This window comes from Scyliorhinus canicula, chromosome 12 (assembly GCF_902713615.1).
Source record: "Scyliorhinus canicula chromosome 12, sScyCan1.1, whole genome shotgun sequence".
NCBI classification, from domain to species: domain Eukaryota; kingdom Metazoa; phylum Chordata; class Chondrichthyes; order Carcharhiniformes; family Scyliorhinidae; genus Scyliorhinus; species Scyliorhinus canicula.
Window position 1 is genome coordinate 128046785 of NC_052157.1, and position 23746 is coordinate 128070530.

Consider the following 23746-nt stretch of genomic DNA (forward strand, 5'->3'; position numbering starts at 1 on the left):
TTAGCACTGGGACTGCGACGCTGAGGACCCGGGTTTGAATCCCGGCCGTGGGTCACTGACCGTGAGGAGTTCGCACATTCTCCCCTTGACTGCGTGGGTCTCACCCCACAACCCAAAAGATGTACAGATTAGGTGGATTGGCCACGCTACATTGCCCCTTAATTGGAAAACAAATAATTGGGTACTCTAAATTTATATTTTAAAAAATACACCTTGTTGCGTTCTGCTCAGAGGTCCCCGTCCTTAACACTTTGGACTGTCAGTTTAGACCCTTCAATCACTGCAAGCAGCTGCTGTCAATCTTCCTGTACCATCTTTTCATCACTTTTATCAAATTAACCTGTAATCTCCCTTGTTCATGTGTCATTCTCCCACATTCCTCGCTGAACCAGGATATCCAAAACTGTACATATCAGAGTGCAGCTCCTCATCCAGCCACCCCTCTGGTGCTGTGCTCCTTAGTAACTCTGGAAATATTTGCCTCATTTATCCGCTTGTGCTGTAAACTTAGTTCAACTCAATCCCAGCACTGATTGCCCACTCAGGTCACTCTGCTCGTCTAAATCTCTCCATGCAAATTACCCTCAATGTTTGATTCTCATAACTTAAGTAGCCTCTTATTTGTAGCTGAAAGCTTTTTCCACTCACCTGATGCTTCATCTGAAATCTCACTTGGGAGTGCGATGAAAAGCAGGCATTTGAGCTATTTTCAGGAAAAGATACATTAAAAAGACACATCTGCATCATAAGGACAATCTATCATGCTGGAGGCATATATGGATATATCAATGCATTAACAATCCTGCTGTTTTGCTGAAGGGGTGCTTCTATAACTATGATGATACTGCACTTCACCGTGTGTCACTGATGGCCTTTGCATGCTGTTTTTTTTCTTCACCTTTGCAGGTCTCTTCTGCCGATCATTTCACACCAGATGAGCAAAATCCGCGAAAACATTTTGCTGACAAAAGAGGGAGAGGACCTTCCTGAGCAGGCTGTGTAATCGTAGTGTGGCTAATTCGTGAGCTTCCCCTGGTGAAGAAGGCAAGACCTTCAGACATTACATTCTGAAATCAGCCATTTCGTTCTGCAGCAAGTGTTGTGATCAAGATAGGGAGCAGCTTTCAAGAAGGCCGGGCAACTGAACGGAGCCACAATGTTATCGCGGCATCGCAGGAATAAAAACTTGAATGGAGATTATTATGTTCGAAAAAAAAGGAGGACAATGTGGATAAGTCTCAATTGAAGCCTTCAGTTAAAAACGAAGCAAGAACACTCAACCTGGAGCATTGCAAATCTTTCTCTATTTATAATCGTTTCCCTGAGTGTGCTTCAGTGGGCTTGTCCCTCTAAATCTAATTCTGTTTTCTGTATGCTCCTTTGACTTATACTTGATTGGTTTTCCACTTAAAATGACTCGCTGCAGGCAACAAATAAATCTTACCTTCCCTTGTCTAGAAAATACCCGCAATTGGTGGGTTATTCACAGCAAAATAATAAGAAAAAAATAAAGAACCTGAATCGCAAGTTCACATTCCACACTTGAATGAATCATTTATGATTACAGCTGTGAGGCTTTTTTAATATTAATCCGATACGTTTTATTTTGTCTATCTATATTAATTTTGTTCTTGTATTTCCAATTCCCATCATTCATTACTTAAGCAGAATATATTTTGGTATATACTTAACATAGGTTTCACTGATCAAACTGAATTTACTCAATGTTTGTAAATTAATCTGATCGAGGTGTAATGAAATCTCTTCCAGTTAAAAATGTTGTTCCTGCCATTCAAACTGTTTATGATCTAATAATGTGTGGCATGTTCAATATGTCTTTCCAGCACATTCTGTGACATGGGCAATATGTCCAAATTGCAACAATTTCAGGTTATGTACAATATATTTACATTCAAACATGAAGTGGCAGATATAAATATATATAATGTAGGGTGCAAAAACAGTCCATTTGACCCAGCTGGTCCACGTCAGTGCTTACAGCACAGTGCTTAGGGCAGCAAGGTAGCATAGTGGTTAGCACTGTGCCTTCACAGCGCCAGGGTCCCAGGTTTGATTCCCTGCTGGATCACTGTCTGTGCGGAATTGCCTTTGGTGTCCAAAAAGGTTAGGAGGGGTTATTGGATTACGGGGATAGTGTGGAAATGAAGGCTTAAGTGGGTCGGTGCCGACTCGATGGGCCAAATGGCCTCCTTCTGCACTGTATGTTCTGTGTTCTATGTACGCTCAAAGCGGTGCATGGCAGGGAAACCCCCCGTCCCGATCCTGGCTATCAACTGGTTAGTTGGCTCAGGCTGAGACTCCAACCCAGCTGAGAGGAAGTCCTGCCTTCGAGAGGGGGAGGCCGATGGAGGAACAAGCAATGACTTCACTGCTGGAGGCGAGCCCATTGGGCACACACAAACAGAGGGGGAGGCCGACGGAGGAACAAGCATGGACTTCACTGCTGGAGGCGAGCCCATTGGGCACACACAAACAGAGGAGAGGCCGGTGGAGGAACAAGCATGGACTTCACTGCTGGGAGCGAGCCCATTGGGCACACACAAACAGAGGGGGAGGCCGGTGGAGGAACAAGCATGGACTTCACTGCTGGGGGCGAGCCCATTGGGCACACACAAACAGGGGGGGAGGCCGGCGGAGGAACAAGCATGGACTTCACTGCTGGGGGCGAGCCCATTGGGCACACACAAACAGGGGGGCGGGCTGGAGAGGTGACATTGGGCTGGTGGGTTGGTGGCATGGGGGAAGCGGTGGGATCGGGTCAGAGATGGAGGTGGTGTGTTGGGTCCCCTAGCTGGTCGCGTGTATGGGGGGGGGGGGGGGGGGGGGGTCCTGTGCGTTGCTAGGCCGTGATTTTTTGAATAGTTACTCTGGAGTTAGAATTGTTTTTTTCCTCTTTCAGACTAAATATCAGGGAAAAACTGGCAAATTCTTCTCACATTCGCGATTCACATTGCTTCTGTTGGATGGTTCCCATCCCAGGGCAATTATCCAGAGGAAGATGGCATTTCTGGGCAATTGCCGGGCAAACCCTCATGTGGGAACCTCCTCAAGGCATTCCCCAGCACATCATTGGGGTGTCCTCTAAACGTGACGCTGAGGGATCAGAAAAAGAGTTTGGTCAAAAATGCACTGTGTAAAAGGAAGCGAGAAATGTGAGAAGGTGTCTTGATTGTATGCCAGATCCATGGCGCCAAATAACCTCAGATGTATAGGCCGGGATTCTCCGACTGCCGCCGAGTCGGAGAATCCCCAGGAGGGGGCGCAAGAATCGTGCCCCGACGCCGGCTTCCTCATTGTCCGGCGCCGAATCTCGGGTGCCCGTGGGATTCCCGCCGCGACGGTCGGGGGTCATTGACAGCCCCCCCCCCCCCCCCCCCCCCCCCCCCGGTGATTCTCCGGGGCCGAGTGGCCGACGAGTTTGGCCGAGTCCCGCCGGCATGGGTTACTCAGGTCCCACACGGCGGGATCTGGAAGGGGAGTGTGTGGGGGCTGACCTGGAGGGGGGGTGACGGGGGGATCCGACCCGGGGGGGGGAGGGGGGCACGGTGACCTGGCCCGCGATCGGGGCCTACCAATCGGCAGACGGGCTGGATCTGTGGGGGCCTATTGTACTCCACGCCAGGCCCCTGTAGGGCTCCGCCATATTGCCCGGGAGCCGTCGCGGGGAAGGGAACCCCCGCGCAGGCACGGAAATCCGCCGGCCATTCCGCGTATGGGCAAACTTGTGCGGGCCGTACCACGCCGGCTGGAGCTGTGGGGACCACTACAACGCCAACCTAGCCCCCTAGGAAGGGGAGCATGCCCCATTATCAGGGACCGTTGACACCGGAATGGTTGGCGCCGCTTATCATACCGGCGTGGGGACATGATCCCATTATTAGAGAATGCCGCCCATAGTATTGGAATATGGTGAATGGTCAGGGGAACCTCTCTGGTTTTGATAAATCGGTATATCATTCTCTTTTTCTGAGGACAAGAATAGTAGCATAGGACAGAGCAAATAAGACCTTGTCATAGCACCATAATTAGCAATGGGGGTGTGGCAGAGGGGTGAAAATACCACTTCACTTTGCGTGAGTGTGGAAAACTGGCCAATGAGGATCAGAGGGCAGCAGAGCAGAGCTACTGATCAGCTGTTCTGGGGAAATTTGCATACGTGCAGTGCGGTCAGCCTAAGTTGAAGGTGGTTTGTGGAAGGGCTGTTGGCAACTGACAGTTAAACCCGAAACACTTCGAGAGTGTTTCCCACCCTACCTCCTCCTCTAACCAACCCCCCCACCCCACGGTGGTTGGGAAGCGGGAGCAGGGGCCTGTCGTGAACGTGAGTGAGTGCCTTTAAATTTGCTTAACTTTCAGCGGGAGCAGGGTTTGAGCTAATATCAGGTAAGCTCTTCCTTTCTTTTTCTTTTTCTTGTTTTTTTTTTAAATCTAGAGGTGATGTCAGGGAAGGCAGTACAATGCTCCTCCTGCAGAATGTTTGAGGTGAGGGACGCCGTCAGTGTCCCTGCTGATTTCATCTGTGGGAAGTGCACCCAACTCCAGCTCCTCAAAAACCGTGTTAGGGACCTGGAGCTTGAGCTGGATGAACTTCGGATCATTCGGGAGGCAGAGGGGGTCATAGATAGGAGCTTCAGGGAAGTAGTTACACCAAAGACTGGAGATAGATGGGTAACTGTAAGAGGGACTGGGAAGAAGCAGTCAGTGCAGGGACCCCCTGCGGTCGTTCCCCTGAGTAACAAGTATACCGTTTTGGATACTTGTGGGGGGGACGACTTACCAGGGGTAAGCCATGGGGTACGGGCCTCTGGCACGGAGTCTGTCCCTGTTGCTCAGAAGGGAAGGGGGGAAAGGAGTAGAACACTAGTAATTGGGGACTCAATAGTCAGGGGCACAGATAGGAGATTTTGTGGGAGCGAGAGAGACTCACGTTTGGTATGTTGCCTCCCAGGTGCAAGGGTAAGTGATGTCTCGGATCGTGTTTTCCGGGTCCTTAAGGGGGAGGGGGAGCAGCCCCAAGTCGTAGTCCACATTGGCACTAACGACATAGGTAGGAAAGGGGACAAGGATGTCAGGCAGGCCTTTAGGGAGCTAGGATGGAAGCTCAGAGCGAGAACAAACAGAGTTGTTATCTCTGGGTTGTTGCCCGTGCCACGTGATAGTGAGATGAGGAATAGGGAGAGAGAGCAATTAAACACGTGGCTACAGGGATGGTGTAGGCGGGAGGGATTCAGATTTCTGGATAACTGGGGCTCTTTCTGGGGAAGGTGGGACCTCTATAGACAGGATGGTCTACATCTGAACCTGAGAGGCACCAATATCCTGGGGGGGAGATTTGTTAGTGCTCTTTGGGGGGGTTTAAACTAATTCAGCAGGGGCATGGGAACCTGGATTGTAGTTTTGGGGTACGGGAGATTGGGAGTATAGAGGTCAGGAGCACAGATTTGACTTCGCAGGAGGGTGCCAGTGTTCAGGTAGGTGGTTTGAAGTGTGTCTACTTCAATGCCAGGAGTATACGAAATAAGGTAGGGGAACTGGCAGCATGGGTTGGTACCTGGGACTTCGATGTTGTGGCCATTTCAGAGACATGGATAGAGCAGGGACAGGAATGGTTGTTGCAGGTTCCGGGGTTTAGGTGTTTTAGTAAGCTCAGAGAAGGGGGCAAAAGAGGGGGAGGTGTGGCGCTGCTAGTCAAGGACAGTATTACGGTGGCGGAAAGGATGCTAGATGGGGACTCTTCTTCTGAGGTAGTATGGGCTGAGGTTAGAAACAGGAAAGGAGAAGTCACCCTGTTGGGAGTTTTCTATAGGCCACCTAATAGTTCTAGGGATGTAGAGGAAAGGATGGCGAAGATGATTCTGGAAAAGAGCGAAAGTAACAGGGTAGTTGTTATGGGAGACTTTAACTTTCCAAATATTGACTGGAAAAGATATAGTTCGAGTACATTAGATGGGTCATTCTTTGTACAATGTGTGCAGGAGGGTTTCCTGACACAATATGTTGACAGGCCAACAAGAGGCGAGGCCACATTGGATTTGGTTTTGGGTAATGAACCAGGCCAGGTGTTAGATCTGGAGGTAGGTGAGCACTTTGGAAACAGTGACCACAATTCGGTGACCTTTACGTTAGTGATGGAAAGGGATAAGTATACCCCGCAGGGCAAGAGTTATAGCTGGGGGAAGGGCAATTATGATGCCATTAGACATGACTTAGGATGTGTTGGTTGGAGAAGTAGGCTGCAAGGGTTGGGCACACTGGATATGTGGAGCTTGTTCAAGGAACAGCTATTGCATGTTCTTGATAAGTACGTACCAGTCAGGCAGGGAGGAAGGGGTCGAGCGAGGGAACCGTGGTTTACCAAAGAAGTGGAATCTCTTGTTAAGAGGAAGAAGGAGGCCTATGTGAAGATGAGGCATGAAGTTTCAGTTGGGGCGTCTGATAGTTACAAGGAAGCGAGGAAGGATCTAAAGAGAGAGCTGAGACGAGCAAGGAGGGGACATGAGAAGTCTTTGGCAGGTAGGATCAAGGAAAACCCAAAAGCTTTCTATAGGTATGTCAGGAATAAAAGAATGACTAGGGTAAGAGTAGGGCCAGTCAAGGACAGTGGTGGGAAGTTGTGTGTGGAGGCTGAGGAGATAAGCAAGATACTAAATGAATACTTTTCGTCAGTATTCACTCAAGAAAAAGATAATATTGTGGAGGAGAATGCTGAGACCCAGGCTATTAGAATAGATGGCATTGAGGTGCGTAGGGAAGAAGTGTTGGCAATTCTGGACAAGGTGAAAATAGATAAGTCCCCGGGGCCGGATGGGATTTATCCTAGGATTCTCTGGGAAGCCAGGGAAGAGATTGCTGAGCCTTTGGCTTTGATTTTTAGGTCATCATTGGCTACAGGAATAGTGCCAGAGGACTGGAGGATAGCAAATGTGGTCCCTTTGTTCAAGAAGGGGAGTAGAGATAACCCAGGTAACTATAGGCCGGTGAGCCTAACGTCTGTGGTGGGTAAGGTCTTGGAGAGGATTATAAAAGATACGATTTACAATCATCTAGATAGGAATAATATGATTAGGGATAGTCAGCATGGTTTTGTGAAGGGTAGGTCATGCCTCACAAACCTTATCGAGTTCTTTGAGAAGGTGACTGAACAGGTAGACGAGGGTAGAGCAGTTGATGTGGTGTATATGGATTTCAGTAAAGCGTTTGATAAGGTTCCCCACGGTCGGCTATTGCAGAAAATACGGAGGCTGGGGATTGAGGGTGATTTAGAGATGTGGATCAGAAATTGGCTAGTTGAAAGAAGACAGAGAGTGGTAGTTGATGGGAAATGTTCAGAATGGAGTTCAGTTACGAGTGGCGTACCACAAGGATCTGTTCTGGGGCCGTTGCTGTTTGTCATTTTTATAAATGACCTAGAGGAGGGCGCAGAAGGATGGGTGAGTAAATTTGCAGACGACACTAAAGTCGGTGGAGTTGTAGACAGTGCGGAAGGATGTTGCAGGTTACAGAGGGACATAGATAAGCTGCAGAGCTGGGCTGAGAGGTGGCAAATGGAGTTTAATGTGGAGAAGTGTAAGGTGATTCACTTTGGAAAGAATAACAGGAATGCGGAATATTTGGCTAATGGTAAAATTCTTGGTAGTGTGGATGAGCAGAGGGATCTCGGTGTCCATGTACATAGATCCCTGAAAGTTGCCACCCAGGTTGATAGGGTTGTGAAGAAGGCCTATGGTGTGTTGGCCTTTATTGGTAGAGGGATTGAGTTCCGGAGCCATGAGGTCATGTTGCAGTTGTACAAAACTCTAGTACGGCCGCATTTGGAGTATTGCGTACAGTTCTGGTCGCCTCATTATAGGAAGGACGTGGAAGCCTTGGAACGGGTGCAGAGGAGATTTACCAGGATGTTGCCTGGTATGGAGGGAAAATCTTATGAGGAAAGGCTGATGGACTTGAGGTTGTTTTCGTTAGAGAGAAGAAGGTTAAGAGGTGACTTAATAGAGGCATACAAAATGATCAGAGGGTTAGATAGGGTGGACAGCGAGAGCCTTCTCCCGCGGATGGAGGTGGCTAGCACGAGGGGACATAGCCTTAAATTGAGGGGTAATAGATATAGGACAGAGGTCAGAGGTGGGTTTTTTACGCAAAGAGTGGTGAGGCCGTGGAATGCCCTACCTGCAACAGTAGTGAACTCGCCAACATTGAGGGCATTTAAAAGTTTATTGGATAAGCATATGGATGATAAGGGCATAGTGTAGGTTAGATGGCCTTTAGTCTTTTTCCATGTCGGTGCAACATCGAGGGCCGAAGGGCCTGTACTGCGCTGTATCGTTCTATGTTCTATGTTCTAACTGCCCATATTATATCTTGTTTGGATCGCTACCCCTTGAAGTCAATGGGCCTGAGGTACACTTTTTTCTGTCAATCTAGAGTACTTGTTGGAAAATAATGCATTACGCAACAAACATTTGCCTCTGGGAGTGCAAAGTTGAAAAGTTACCCGTCAAGTTTCCCAACAACCCCCGTTGGGCACAAACACAAAGCAGATGCCAATGAATGATAGGCCCATAGTTGGGCGATCACAAACAATCCTGTCAATTTGCACAGGTCCTTGTTTGGGTTGATGCCTCTGCTTAGTTTAAATAAGGTCAACTGTGTGACTGGATGAAGAACAGGGGAAAGTATTATCGAGATGGAGTCCTGGAGAATGATGCAGATTTCAGTGATCTGTGTTGAACCAATTGCGGACACGAATGGAGTGGTAGCATTTAGGAGGCTAAGAGTTGGAGGGTGTGGATATGTGGGAGGAGGAGGAGGTTCAGAGGTAGGGAGGTGGAGCATGAGGGATTGATTTGAAAAGAAAGAATATGGATATTGAATTGGAAATATAAAGGGACAGGGAGTTAGTGCAGGCCCGTGAAGCTAGGGGGCTGGATTCTCCGTTCTGGAGACTAAGCACCAAGCCAGCGTGAAAATGGTGGGGTGAGATTTTTCCGACCCCGCGCCAAGTCGGAGAATCGCCGGGGGGAGGGCGGGAATCACGCAATTACACTCCGATGCCATTGGTGCTGGCACAGTCAGCGCGGCGCTGGCCAGAGACCGCTCAATTTCTCCGCTCACAATGGGCCAAGTGCCCGCCAAGGTAGTCCGAGTCCCGCTGCCGCCGTTCTTGTATGATCCTACCCGAAGGGACCTCACCATTCATGTTGCGGGGGTGGCCTGGTGGGGGGAGGGGAATCCGACTCCAGGGGGGGGGGGCCCTCCACGATGGCCTGGCCCACGATTGGGGCATACTGATTGGCGGGCGGCCTTATGCCGGTGAGGGCCTATGTTCCTCCGCGCCGGGCCCCTGTAGCTCTCCACCATGTTGCGTCGGGGCCAGCGTGGAGAAGGAAACCCAAGCACATGCGGGAACTTGTACCGGCCGTGGTGCGCATGCGTGGATCAACGGCGCCCGTCCTGACGCCTGTTTCGGCAGCTGCAGTTGTGTGAGTCGCTCCAGTGCCATGCTGGCCTCCTGTGCGGTGCAGGATTGCTGATCCTAGGGGCCTGTTGATGCTCCGGCGTTTACGACGGCGTCAGCACTTAGCCCCAGGATCAGAAAATCCCACCCGTGGTGTTTTACAGCAGGAAAACTGGTGCAAAATGGCCACCCTGCTCCGGGGAGGGATAGCAGCCAGGCAGCGTAGAGCTCCCGGCTCTAGCTGCCGATATGGCCTGGAGCATTGCTGGATCCATGGCCATGTATGCGCATGGCGGCGGCCTGCAGCGGCCTTACGGTGCTTCATGGCGGATGCAGCCCGCGTACCCGGCCCACAAAAATAGTTCCCCCCTTCTGGCGGCTCAAGCACCCCGTACCGCCCACACATAGTGCCCACAGCCCCGAATAATGTCCCCCCTGCCCGCGGATTGAGTCCGCGGCCGCCACGCTGAGTTCCCGATGGATGAGACCATGAGAGTCGCATGCCATCGAGAATTCAGCCAGTTGGGGGCGGAGTAACGTGGGGCGGGCCTCAGGCAATGGCCTAAGGCCGTTGATAAGGCGCACGGCGTACTCTAGTTGGGGGAGTAGGACATCATTGGGGGATAGGTGTGGACGACTGCATTTAAATTGGGGTTTGTGGAGGGCAATTGATTGGAAGGCAGGGAAGAGAGCTTTGGGATAATTAATCCTGGCACAATAAAACTGTCAATAGCTATGCAGGTCAGCTCAGGCACAAACACAGCGCTCATTTTGCATACAACGTCTGACAAGGCTGTCATTCCCTGCAGATATAGTCTACTGGCTTCTGGGGCAGAATTTTCCAGTTCCGCCAAATGTTGGATATGTCAGATTGAGTTGTGTCAATTTTTCTAAAATTTGAGAAGCAACCATTGCTAATTTTCCAGGTTGGCGTTACGACCACCTGAAAGATCAACTAAAAGGAGGCAACACGGTAGCATGGTGGTTAGCATAAATGCTTCACAGCTCCAGGGTCCCAGGTTCGATTCCCGGCTGGGTCACTGTCTGTGCGGAGTCTGCACGTCCTCCCCGTGTGTGCGTGGGTTTCCTCCGGGTGCTCCAGTTTCCTTCCACAGTCCAAAGATGTGCAGGTTAGGTGGATTGGCCATGCTAAATTGCCCGTAGTGTCCTAAAAAGTAGGGTTAAGGGGGAGGGGGGGTTGTTGGGTTACGGGTATAGGGTGGATACGTGAGTTTGAGTAGGGTGATCATGGCTCGGCACAACATCGAGGGCCGAAGGGCCTGTTCTGTGCTGTACTGTTCTATGTTCTATGTTCTATGAGGCTCCTTCTGTTCATGTAGGTGCCCTGTACTGGAATGTCCTTTCCAAAATCATCAGTGGCAGCTGCTTCTGCGAGACCATAGACACCTCCCTCCTTAAAGGAAAAATGTTGGCGCCACCTACTTCTACATCTTGTCTCACTCTTACATACAAACATATTAATTAAGAGCAGGAGTAAGCCACTCGGCCCTTCGAGCCTGCTCCGCCACTCAATAAGATTAAGGCTGGTCTGATTGTACCCTCTACCCCAAATTCCAACATGCTTACCCCTGATAAGCTTTCATCCCCTTGCTCATCAAAAACTCAGACACTGCTTCCATTGACTTCTGATGAAGCGAGCTCCAAAGACTCATGGCTTCCTGAGGTAAAGAAATTCTCCTCATCTCTTCTTAAATGGTCGACCACTTATTTTTGGACAGTGACCCTGGTTCTGGATTCTTCCACAAGAGAAAAGATCCTTTCCTGATCCACTTTTAAGACACGTTAGGATCTTACGGCTGGGTTTTCCGCTGGCCTCCAGCTGCAACCCCCCCACTCGGCGTGGTTTCCATGGTTTCCAATAGCAAAGGTGGCTTATCATTGGCCACCTGTGGGATCTTCCAGTTCCACCATGGCACTTTGTATAACTCGCCTGCTGTGGGGGTCAACTTCACAGGACCAGTTGGTGGGAAGGGACAGAATATCCTGCTCACTATATTTCAATTAAGTCACTGTTGCTCTTCTAAACTCCAATGGATACAAGGACTTGGAGGAGAATTAAGAGTTAAGGAGCATTGGGGGATTTAATATTTCAACATAAGAAGGCAACAAGCAGTATTAATTAATCTTTGAAATTATTGCTACAGTTTGGAAAATGCCACAAACGAAAATAAAAATTGATTGATGACAGGCTTCAGAGGTTATTTCTCCAAACATGTGTCTTAGTGGGTTGAGTAAATGAAATGTGAGAATTCTATTACTGAGGCTCTCTCTAGCTGCCCTTGGGAATGCAGGTCCTAATGAGGCAGTTGCGTTTGTAGGAATCACCAGCTACGATGGAAGGATTTTTATTTCTGTACAAAAGCTCTTTTCAATTGAGAACAATCAGCATTGAGACATTGTTTCCTATCTGTAGTTGTGGGCTGGTGAAGATCTTGCTCAAACTCTTCCCCCTGCTGTGAAATGTCGCCTTGCTCTGGAGATGGAAGTCCGGTTCCTTTTTCGTCAAGGCCCTCATCAAATTCAAGAAGTAGCAGTCCTTTAATTTGACAACATTGTGTAGCACGCAGCAAACTATTAGAATTCTGGATAGTCTTAGATGACTCTCCCATGTTTCTCAGGTACCTACAGTGAAACTTCAGAACGTCAGTGCTGCCTTAATTTCAGGGTCACCTTTTTAACTACCTAGCTATATTTGAGTTTATTAAATCACGATAAGACAATATGTTCACCCCAGATGCCTCTTCAGTCAGAGGCAGCATTTTAAATGCCATTACACCACAAAGTTCCCTCTTTTTCCCAGTGGCAGTAAATCTGTGTGTGGCCACATAACAAATTAAGACTTTTCAGGAGACATCATTGTTGGGTTTGGGGTTCTTGCGTGGTTCCATTAGACGGTGGAAATTCTGGTCTGCCGATTACTCACCATTGAATGGTGAGCCCAGCCTTTGGCGTTGTCTATTATACTGTTTCTCCTTGGAGAGGTTGTGGGTGGGATTCTCCCATGCTGTAACTATTGTTGTGAAAGTGACCATAAAACTGTTAGACCACCCAACCCCTCCTAGCTACAGCCAGTAATATCTGCCACATTGACAAGGAATAACTGCGTCAGGCAAGTGAGTAACACAACAGGAGGCATGCCTTCATCAATACCTCTGCTGAATGAAGCATCGACCTGACCGAGCACCCTGGACGGGATTATCCCATTTGGTGGCAGAGTACCCACGCCGTCGGAAATACCATCACGTTTCACGACGGTGTGAAAGGGCCGCTGGGAGTACCGATTCTGGCCCCTACAGGGGGCCAGCATGGCACTGGAGCGGTTCATGCCACTCCAGCCTCCCATCCCGGCGTGAACTGTGCACTGCGGGATCTGCCACCGGGCCACGCCACCCCGACGCCAGCACACAATTCTAATCAGCACCATTGGAGCTGGGGCATTTTGCGCGGCGCCGGTCGTGGGCCGCTGGAGGCGACGGGTCGTCGATTCTCAGCCCGAGATGGGCCGAGCGGCCGCTTTAAAAAGGCAGAGTCCCGCCGGCGCCGGCCACGCCTGGCCGCAGCCGGCGGGAACTCTGCACGCAGGGTCGGGGGAGGCCTGTGGGGTGGGGGGGGGGGGGGGGGGGGGGGGCTCCGATGGGGCCAGACCTGCGATCTGGGCACACCGATCGGCGGGCCGGCCTCTCGCTCCCCGCGCCTATTTTCTTCCACGCCGGCCCCTGAACTCCCGCGCCATGTTGTGTCGGGGCCAGCGCGTTTGGGGAGGCCACTGCGCATGCCCGGGTTGGCGCCGGTGCCGCTGTGCATGCGCGGATCCTGCGGCGCACAATTTGCGCGGGGATGGCAGGCTGGAGCGGCCAGGATCGGTACTCCCAGCGGCTCTTTCACGTCGTCATGTTTCATGACGGCGTTTCCAACGGCGTGGGCACTCTGCTGCCAAATGGGATAATCCCGTCCAGGGTGCTCGGTCAGGTCGATGCTTCATTCAGCAGAGGTAATGATGAAGGCATGGCTCCTGTTGTGTTACTCACTCGCCTGACACAGTTATTCCTTGTCATTGTGGCAGATATTCCTGGCTGTAGCTAGGAGAGGTTGGGTGGTCTAACAGTTTTATGGTCACTTTCACAACAATAGTGACAGCATGGTAGCACAGTGTTTAGCACTGTGGCTTCACAACGCCAGGTTCGATTCCCCGCTGGGTCACTGTCTGTGTGGAGTCTGCACGTTCTCCCCTTGTCTGCGTGGGTTTCCTCTGGGTGCTCTGGTTTCCTCCCACAGTCCAAAGATGTGGCTTGGTCATGCTAAATTGCCCTGAGTGTCCAAAAAAAGGTTAGATGGGGTGATTGGGTTACGGGGATAGGGTGGAAATGAGGGCTTAAAAAGGGTCGGTGCAGACTCGATGGCCTGAATGGCCTCTTTCTGCACTGTATGTTCTGTATGTTCTATGCCTGTTCCAGAAGCTTTCAGAGGGCAAACTGGAGCAGATTTCACAGCTTGTTGACAACCTCTCCTATGTGGCAGAAATGGTGACATGCGCAATCCTCTGAAATACACTGGTGGGTTTCAGAGCGTCTCTTAGCCCCTCCTGGAGATGCAGACTAAATGCTTCAGATATTGTCATACCTGCAATTGCTGATCCCTCGTTAAGTTATCTTCCTTATCGTTGACTACAGTAAGAACTGCTAAAGGAACTGCAAAATCCTTTGCAGCAGCAGTATCACCTCCCTTATCATAGGTGGCACAGGGGTAAGCCCTGCTGCCTCACAGCGCCAGGGACCCGAGTTCGATTGCAGCTGGCTTATCACCGCAGGGCTTCGTTGCAAACAATTATTTTGTGCTAAGTGGAGTTGTCCCATCTCCACTTGCGAGGAGTTTGCATGTTCTCCCCGTGTCTGCATGGGCTTCCTCCAGGTGCTCCCGTTTCCTCCCACAGTCCATAGATGTGCAGATTAGGTGGATTGGCCACGATCCTTGTGCTAGGTTTTGGGGATAGTGCGGGGGAGTGGGCTCAGGTGATCTTTTGGAAGGTCGGTGTCGACTCAATGGGCAGAATAGCCGCCTTCTGCACTGTCGGGATTCTATGATTCCATGATCATGGCATCAGAGAGCGGCCTATGCTTTTGGCCCAACACTTGAGCAAAAAATGTCTTCAGGGGAGCAAAAATTGGATGGAAAAATAAGCTGCCCCTGCATGTTTACACTTATTATTTTATGTCTGTAATTTTCTTAATTAATTGTGAATTGTTAAACTGCAGTGGGGTGGTGACATTTAAGACTCAATTTCTAGGTGATAATAGGGATTTTTGAAACCTCAGGTTTCATGACTTTCCAAATCTGTAGCATTTTCATAAGTCTTTAAAGCTCCGACTTGGCATGAAACAACTAAGTCAATTTTTAGCGATTATTACGTATGTCCTTCTTATATTCTCCAAGGAAGTCCTGTTGCAGTATGGAGCCACCTTCTCCGTTTGCAATGCGGTGATTACTAACTTAGTGCAGATGTTTATTTAACAATATTTATAGAGGGCAAGTCCCAAATCAATGTGTCAGAACTGCATAGGACATCAATCACTGGGACAACTCCACTTAGCACAAAATAATTGTTTACAACGAAGCCCTGCGGTGATAAGCCAGCTGCAAGATGCAGAGATAAAACAAAATATTCATGAATTTAACACTATAGGGGTGATTCAGCAGTCACAGGCTGCAAGGCAACCTGCAAATGTGTATGCGGCAGAAAGGCTACCCTGCAACACTTAATGAGATCTACATTTAACCACACTCCAATTGAAAGCATTGTACAAACCTTCTGAGTGCTTCACATGTCAAATTAGCTAACACTTGGCCAGTTATTGACTCTCAGCTGGACTTGAAGTTCGATACAGGACAGCATCCATCACCCCTGTAGCTGTAGAGTGAGAGATTAATCAGTCTTTGGACAAATTAAGCTAGTCACTGGGAAAAGAGATTAAAATATTTTTTAAAAACCCTTACATTCAGCCTCTTTCACCCCAAAACACTTTGCATCTACTGAAATACTTTTAAGTATAATCACTGTTGTATTGCAACCAACTTGGACACAGCAATGCCCTACAAACAGCAATTAAAAACTGAGGAGATAATTTGTTTTGGTGTTGTGTGAGAGATAAATATTGAGACATCAGAGAATTCCCCAGCTGTTCTTCAAACAGTGCCATTGGATATTTTACAACCACCTGAAAAGGCAGAGAGGGCAATCGTGTGAGACCTCCCAAGATATGGCACCTTCAATGGTGCACTGATGCCGGTGGACATCTCTAGAGTGGAGGCTTGAACTCATTGTCTTCTAAGTCAGTGGCAAGAATGTGATCACAAAGCTGAGACTCTCACCTTGCTGACTGACTCTTCTGCGTCTGCATGATCTGGTATTAAAGCTGTAGCCTTAGCTAGACAGAGTCAGGGGCCTAACAATTGAGGTTAATGTTGACCTTGTTGGTTACTAGCAAGGTCATTGCTACATTGCAATTTGGCTTCCAGTGTCCTTGCTGCAGGTGGCAGTGTTCCACCCTGCTGACCTAGATAGTTATCCTGGGTCATTAGCAGATAGCGGTGCCAAGATTTGCAGATAGGCTGTAGGGCCAGTTTAACTCCTTGCATCTTGCACTGACTCCATGAAGCAGTATTGTACTTGAGGTGTCTTTAAAACAAGTTTACTTTAAGATTAATGGTGCAAATCTCCCAAAAGTGGTCTCTGGCAGGAAATGAGGTTCTATTCCGGCTGGATGGATTGCTGGAATCCAGAGCGCAATCCATCCAGACTTAGAATTTTTTTTAGAGCCAAGGTAGATTGGGACTTTCAGAAGCTGGCTAGGCTGGATCCTCAGAGATCAGAGCGCCATTTTTAAAGGGCACCCCAATCTCAGAATAACCCGACAGCAACCCCTCGCAAAATCACTGCCAATGCCACCTTCCCCGAGTTGCTCGCAAGCCCCACCCTCAAACGTTAGAAAGACACCCCCTTAAATACTGGCAACCCCTCCCCAAGTAAATAGCACCCCGTTATGGGTTGTCAAATGCCCCCTCTCAGGCTTTTCCCCTTGGAAGTGCCAACCTGGCGCCATGGAATTTGAGGGGTAGCAAGGAGGTGAGTACCCTCTCTACACTTACCTTTGGGTCACCAAGGGAGGGTTCTCCAGTGAGGTGGGGATCGGGGGTGTGGACACGGGCTGGTCTGGAGCGGCTCAATTTGAGGGTTTCCCAGGATGGGTGTTGAGTACTGCCTTTGAAAACTTTTAATCTCTCTCCCAGTATGTCAAGTTGAAAGATCTTTCCCTTGGTGGTCTCCAAAGCTTTGATGTCTCTCCCAGCAAGCCAATATCAATGATCTGTCAGATGAAGGTAAAAGTCTTCTCTCTGTAGCCTTCGAACGTTTGATGTCAGGGTGCTGGGGCAGCACTCAGACTGAGCACCTGATCTTTCAAGGAAGGGCTACAGAACAAAGTTTTAAAAAAGCTACCGTTTGAAACAAGACTTGCTCAAAAGAGGAAGAACTTCAGCGTTAAACCAAACAAAGCCAATCCCTCCTTTGAAGTAGATAGGACTTGTCAATCAAGAGGCTTACAAAAAGTAATGGATCATGAAATTGAATGTAGACAGTGGGACTTCTCGTTGGGGGAGGGGGAGGACGGAAGTATCCCAGGAGGCCATAACATTCCACTTGAATCTCACTAATGAGATTGAAATAATCTTTATTGTCACAAGTAGGCTTACTGCAATGAAGTTACTGTGAAAATCCCCGAGTTGCCACATTCCAGTGCCTGTTCGGGTACACAGAGAGAGAATCCAAAAATGGATGCTAATAAGGTCTGATTCCTAATATCACCAGGGGTTGCCGGTCGAGAGAGTAGCAATGGGTTTGACACCTGGTGAAAAATCCCATTTTGGGCCTCCCGCCCAATTCAATGGGCAGTGGGACCCCATGCTAGGGCTAACAGCCCTGGAGAATAGCTCCCTAAAAACCTTCCCAAATCCTGAAATGTAAATATTCCTGAACATTTCAAGAAAAGGGCACTGTACTTAATTATACAGTAGATGCTGACTTTTTTTTTAAAAGGCACTTTAAGAGCACCTATTCCTATGATATAGATATAGAATTTACAGTGCAGAAGGAGGCCATTCGGCCCATATTCGGTCCTATGGATGCACATAAACTGGCAAAAATGAAACTAAATGCAGAAGTTTTTTTTCATAGAATTTACAGTGCAGAAGGAGGCCATTCGGCCCATCGAGTCTGCACCGGCTCCTGGAAAGAGCACCCTACCCAAGGTTAACACCTCCACCCTATCCCCATAACCCAGTAACCCCACCCAACACTAAGGGCAATTTTGGACACTAAGGACAATTTATCATGGCCAATCCACCTAACCTGCACATCTTTGGACTGTGGGAGGAAACCGGAGCACCCGGAGGAAACCCACGCACACACGGGGAGGATGTGCAGACTCCGCACAGTCAGTGATCCAAGCCGGAATCGAACCTGGGACCCCGTAGCTGTGAAGCAATTGTGCTATCCACAATGCTATCATGCTGCCCACGAATATTTTTAATGAAATATGGGTACCTAACGAGGTTAGCACACACAATGCACACACACTCACCTTCAACTCACTGAAGATAAAAGAGCTGTCTGAAAGAACCTGGTGGAGGGCTGACTCTCCATATTCCCTGTTTCTGTCTCCTGCTTTCCTAGTGCTCAATTCGATTGAATTGGCTCTTCTGAGGACAGTGAACTATAAAATACATTTGTTACAGGGTTTGTGTTTGATTCCTTGCTTCAACACATTTATATAGCTTCTACCAGACAGGCCTGAAACAGTGCGCAGTCATCTGTGTGATGGTTTAGTCAGTGCCTTCAGACAGCTGCTGGGAGGGAGTCTTACTGTCGTCAAAGTGACAATTCTGAATTGGAAGCCAAAAGCTAAGAACGGTTCTCTTCTCTCCATTATATCAGCAAGAAGGTTCGCAGTTTGCTGCATATTTGTCTTCATATTTTCCTTCAGGGACTTGGCTGCTGGTTGCTTTGGCAGACAATTTAAATGTATGAAATATGGAGACGCATTATAGACATGCAAAGTGTTTTTCAGTTCTGTATTGTCACAGGATTATCTTGGGTGCCAGCATCTGGCACTTCCCCCAATTGGCCACGTGTGTCAGATTTTGGCAAGTCCTTTCAACAAGTGGGAGATCAAAGTTAATCCACATTCTGTTCTCATCCAATGTCCACAAAAACATGGAATCAATTTTAACACTGCGCAAGTGGGTGGGGGGGTGGGCGGTCAATGAGTTAAAAACTCATCTGTGGGGCAAGAGATTAGACTTGTTAATGCCAGTATTTTGTGTTTAGTGTTTTTACAGTTTATTTTAGAGTTCTAAAATGGCCAGGAAAAATGTGTGGGGCAAATTGCACTTGTGCCATTTTGGTGAGGGCATTAGAATGCGTGCAGAGAATGCCTGCTTCATGGAAGCGTGTAAGTAGATCCTGGCAATACTGATTTGATGCCAATGGCTTCAGTTTGGAACTAAACACTCCAGCAAATGCACTTGCTTAACATTGCACAGCTGAAAATGCATTCAGCAGCGGGAAGGATCCCTCACAGCACTCTTTAAAGGAATCAATTACTTACAGGCTAATTGCAGGTTGGCTTTTTTTGTTACCTATTGCTAAAATTGTCTGGTGCGTTCAACAGTTGTTTCATGTTGAAAAAAACATCACCAGAGAGTGCTGTGATGGGCACTGATGGATCTTTTGGGACCACAAGTCTTCCATACAAGCTGGTTGCTCCCAGACATGGGTTAACTCACAAACATTCCCCTTGGCATATAATGTGACTTGAGAGACAATTGAGGTCACACTGAGCAGGGAAAGCTCTTCAAAGAGGGAGAAGGAGGGAGAGAGTCAACTTGGCAGGAGGCTAAATATACCTAGCATGCTCACAAAAATGCTCCTACCTCCATAGATTTAGCTCCGGCTGTATGCAGCAATTATTTATATGAACAGGTAGAACAAAGCTGATGGGCTTCTTCTATTTCATCAGATGGTAGTGAGTTAATTGCATGGCCCACAGCCATGTTGATCAATTATGGCTTCCAAATTGGTTGTGGAATAAAGTATTAACAAAACTGAGCCTACAGATTAGATTCCAACTATAGAATATTTGTTTCAGCCAAAATATAAAGTTTCTTTTTATAGTTTCAGCTTCTCTGCTCAATTGTCATATTTGAAAACTTTAGAGACAAAAGCAAGATAAACGCAGAAGTACAATTTTGACAAATCATCAATCGGTTCATTTTCGGACATGAGGTAATAGCTCTTTATTGTGGTACATCTACTCTCATATCTCCCAGCTCTAGGTTGGTAATTAATGTGAGTTGGGTGTTTTGCCCGCCAGCTGCAGAGTCAGCGAGAGCCTCTTGTTGTCTCCTTTCGGGAAGGCCTATTTGTATGTGGCCAATGTTGGGCATCCCCGGGATCAAGGGCCCTGGGAGCAGAACCTCTGCCCCTTGAGAGCTGCGGGCCAATGAGACACCCTCGGACGTCCATTGCAGACAGTGTCAGTAGAAGCATGGCAGCTACTGGCAATGCAATCAGGGAGAAGCCTAGAATATCTGAAGGATAATAATAATAATCTATATTGTCACTGCAATTAAGTTACTGTGAAAAGCCCCTAGTCACCACATTCCGGCGCCTGTTCGGGTACTCAGAGGGAGAATTCAGAATGTCCAAATTACCTAATAGCATGTCTTTCGGGACTTGTGGGAGGAAACCGGAGCACCCAAGATGCAGGCCACATGATCAGTGAGGGTGGTACGGGAGTCAGCTGCAAATGCAGGGCATGGTTCTCAATGAGCATGCCTTCCAGATTTGACCTTGCAACCCCCAGTCCACCCTCACCCAGCTGTGGCATGGATCCCTCGGCTATTCTACGCCTCTCACTATGTGCGTTTCCAGCAGCGGAAACAACTTGGCACTGCCTGCGATGGATGGTGGGTCACTTGATCAGGCACTAAGTACCTTTGAATGAGGGACTTTCTATGGGATCTGGCAAGCAACTCTGATAGAATTTGCTTTCTGGGCTTCCCGTCTGTGACTGCGCACCATGCCACTGGGCAATACCAGTGGTAGTGGGTTGAGGCCCTTAAGAGGCCATTAATTTCCCAAAGAGTCTTAATTGTAGGCAGGCCAGGCAGGCTGGCCATGAAGCTTTCCACCCCAGATTTAATCTGGACAGAAAGCGAAAGGGGGCAGGGCCCCCATACAGCACCCTCCTGACTGATTAAATGTTCTTGCCTGCCTCCAGTTTTGGCTCGTGAACCAATGAATCTTATTGGTTCCAATGGACTCCAGTTTCACCCTGCAACTGATGTGGTAGACTGATGCTAACTCCCAAAGCAGTGAGAAAGACTGATATTTGGCCATATCTCCTGAGGAGTGGAAATCACTATCAGGTTGCCGCTCAGCTCCTAATCCCTCACCTTGCAGCAGAACTAGACATTTCTTGCCCAGACCACTGAATGGAGCCACTTCAGAAATGCAGAGGTTATCTGTTCTGGGAGTCCCTCCTTTGCAGTGCAGGGTTTTAGGGCGAAGTGAAGCCATTCCACCTTTTTATGACGGTAGTTGCCATATTCCAATAGGTAGAGAGTTTACAGGTCCCAAAGCCATATTGAGAAGCTATGGGGACTGGCTAAGTGTTTAAGGGCAGCACGTGTGCGTGTAGGGTGACAGTGGGATTGATGAGGGGATAGGTTTGCAGGTGAGGGGGTAGGGCACAGGTAAGTGGGTGAAGGGGTGGGATGGCTGGTGGGTGGGTGAGGGGGTAAGGTGGCAAGCAAGAAGCTGAGGGGGCAGGGTGGGCCGGCTGGTCCAGGGGGGGTGGGGGGGGAGTGAAAGGGGAAGGGGAAGTCTGAACATCAGTAGGGTAAGGCGGGTCTCGGGGGAATAGTTGGGGGAGGCCAGGGGATCAAAGGGGCCTGTCACAGGGGTAGTCAGGGGGTCAGTAGTTTAGTTATCCATGAGTTATAACTAGGTTTAATCCTTCTAACCTTTCCTTGGTAACTATTCTGGTGAGTGAAATGGAGCCATCCAAATTCACCGACTCTGTCAAAAGTTTGGAGTGTTGTAGATGCATGGGAAGTCCATCGGAAGCCAAAACTTTTGGACTTCCGGGATACCTCCAGAGTACAACCATCTGGAGATCAGGAGTTCTGCGTCATTATAACTAATGTATTTTACTGTTGATTCATAGTCTGAGAATCCGATGATCAGATTCTGGCGTTCATTTTTAACCCAACTGTCTCCGAAAAATCAGAACTTGGTTGGAGGAGTCCCCAACACACATGGATTAATGATCAAGGATTTATATACAGCACTGCAGTTCTCTAGAGAACATGTGGCAATGCCAGGGTCATAACAGAGTCCCAATCCCTTCTTAGTAGAGACGATAAGGCCTCTGTACCTCTTTTGGATGGTCAGGCTATTGCTATATTGGAGCCTTAGTCTCCATTGTGGAACATCTTCTTTATCTGGTTTCATGCAGGCTTAGGGATCAATTTGAGGGAAGCATTAGGCAGTGATTTAGAGATATTCTTGATGTTAACTGACAGGTTGGCTGGTGGCTAAAACAAGTTAATGCCAACCTCTTTGGAACATAAATGTAAAGGTGTAAAGATGCACTTTCACAGACTTCATTAGTGAACACAGAAGGTATTTATGAATAGGAATTGTACAGTAGCCTCATGGCTGTAGTGAGTTCCCAAAATATCTCTGCCTCGGAGCCTCTCTCACCATGGGGTAATTCTACAATCGCAGTCCCAATTGGCCATGTGACCGTTACTCTGCTGTGTTGCCCTTAAAGGGACAATCACCACAAAAGGAGCGGGATTCTTCATTGCCCGAAGCCGATATTATAATCGGCAATCGGGCGGAGAATCCACTCCGATGCCTAAATCAGGGGCGGCGGCAGTTTGACACTGGTCAGCCTTGCTCTGCCTCCTTGGAAGTGGCATCGTGCGGCGCACGCAGTTGCAACAGCGTTGGTGCATCATCAGCAGGCCCTCCAGCGATGCCCCCCCCCCAATGGGCCGAGTTCCCGACCGCGCAGGGTCTCAGTGGTCGGGAACCCAGCATGGCTGCTGTGGGCAGTGTCCAGTGCCGCCACACTCAGCTGGGATCCATGCCGTTGGCTGGGGGGACTTCTGCGAGGGTTGGGGTGGCCAGGAGGTGTCCTGCGGGGTTGTGGATGGCGGGTCGTTGTCATACGCATGGGGGGGGGGGGGGGGCCAGGGACACGGCCATTCTCCGGATGTTTTCGACATGGGAGCCGGGAGTTTCACATGGCGTTGCTACTAGCCCCTCACAGGTCCTGGAACCAGTCAGGGTTCGGTGCCGATTTAGTGGTCATAAAATGCCCGCGAATTCTCCATTTGAGCCGGCACTTAGCTACTGAAACGGAGAATCCAGCCCAAGGTTTTCATTTTGGAACATCGATAGCCCAAATTTAAATGACAACAATATTTAGCGCCTAAACCTGAGTGCCAAAAAGCACTATGGAGCCAAGAAAGTAACACCCCACAGCCCTCTCAGAGAGAAAAATGTCCAAAATTCTTCAGGGACAATTGGTTGAAACACATGGGCAGCAGATGGGAGATAAAATCCTACTTAGTTGTAGGATAGGTACCTGGAAAGATAGAATCACTGCCGTGCAGAAGGAGGCCATTTGACACATTGAGTGCGCACTGACCCTCCGAAAGAGCACCCTACCTAGGTCCACGCCCCACCCTATCCCCACCTAACCTTTTGGACACAAAGGGGAATTTAGCATGGCCAATCCTCCTAACCTGAACAGCTTTGGACTGTGGAAGGAATCCGGAGCACCCTGAGGAAACCTACGCAGACACAGGGAGAAAGTGCAAACTCCACACAGTTGCCTGAGGCTAAAATCAAACCGGGGTGAGGCAGCAGTGCTAGCCACTGCACCCCCTTATGTATTAACTTATTAGTGATTCACATGAGGTGATTTTCTGAGGTCTAGCTTCTGGCAGAAAGCGTTACCCTTTGGTTGTCAGAAATTCTAGAGGGAGACTTTATGGTCAGAAAGTTAAAATGTTGGGACATCATAAAAAGCACCGGCTTGACTTTCTGACAGGCATGATGAGCGGGCAAGCTTGGGACCTCCTCAAGATCCCAAAAGCAAGTGTGAAACCATGAGCCTGTGA

The 23746-nt window shown here is 48.8% G+C and overlaps 1 long non-coding RNA gene across 1 annotated transcript; it reads right to left on the reverse strand.

Moving 5' to 3' along the window:
* Window positions 1-11840: 11840 nt before the first annotated feature.
* On the reverse strand, window positions 11841-18318 carry LOC119974449. The gene is made up of 3 exons (XR_005462505.1): window positions 18130-18318; window positions 15300-15401; window positions 11841-12118 (listed from the first exon to the last, which is right to left on the reverse strand). It is a non-coding gene; the product is annotated as an uncharacterized LOC119974449 (long non-coding RNA).
* Between the last annotated feature and the right edge of the window lie 5428 nt (window positions 18319-23746).